Source organism: Myotis lucifugus, unplaced genomic scaffold (genome assembly GCF_000147115.1).
Source record: "Myotis lucifugus unplaced genomic scaffold, Myoluc2.0 scaffold_13, whole genome shotgun sequence".
Classification (NCBI taxonomy): domain Eukaryota; kingdom Metazoa; phylum Chordata; class Mammalia; order Chiroptera; family Vespertilionidae; genus Myotis; species Myotis lucifugus.
The window spans coordinates 459730-460860 of NW_005871061.1; positions in this window are offsets into that span (position 1 = coordinate 459730).

The window sequence follows — 1131 nt, forward strand, 5'->3', positions numbered from 1 at the left end:
CCCAAGGGTAATTTACAGATGTGTGAATATAAATATCCAGTAAACATGGGGGTAAGAGCTCAACTTCACTCATTATCAACAACAAAAAGATCATTTTTTTGCCTACAGATTAGCTGAGATGAAAAAGAATGATAATACTCCATGTAGATAAATGTGTGAGAAATAGATTCTCTCATTTTCTGTTAATTTGAGTGTCAATGCATTCAGATTTTCTCAAGTAAATTTTAAAATATATTTTTATTGATTTTAGAGAGGAAGGAAGAAGGAGAGATAGAAACATCAGTGATGAGAGAGAAACATTGAACAACTGCCTCCTGCACACCCCCCACAGCTGATTGAGCCTGCAACTAGGCATGTTCCCTGACTGGGAATCGAACCGTGGCCTCCTGGTTCAGAAGTTGATGTTCACCAACTGAGTCACACCAGTTGAGCTTTTCTGGAATAATTTGATATTATGTATTAAAATTATAAATATACTTATGCTTTGATATATTGATAAATGAAATGACCTAGCAATTTTGTTGTTAAGAAATGATCAAGTGTGAGCTCCAAAGTATGTATAGAATGTTTATCTAAATTTTCTTATAGTAGGAAAAAATGTAAAGAAACTAAATTACTGTAGGTAGTAGTTAGAAATATTATGGTATATTCATAGCATGATATATTCATGTAAAAGGACGATTTAAATCTATACTTATAGACATGAAAGGTATCTACAATATTACATGAGAAAAAGATTATAAAACTATGAATAATACACAATTAAAGTTTTAATATTATTAGTATTGCTAAATATACACAGAAAAAATCTTGCATAGTATACACTAAACTGTTTACCTATAGCTGTAGAGATTGTGGTGATCTTTCAATTTGTACTTTTGTATTTTAAAAATTTACATTAGTTTTTAAAATTTTTTTTAAAAGTTAAGCTATTGCCAGTGTGAAAAAATTAGACTATGTACTGTAAATGTGAAAGGATATAGTTATAATGGTCTTTATTGCAGCAGAATTTATAATGACAAAAAGATTGAACATAACCTAAGAGACCAACAAGTGTAGATTAGGTTATTACAAACAAGGGTGATACTATTGACAATAATGTTTTTCTAGTATATTGTTAACATACTATCC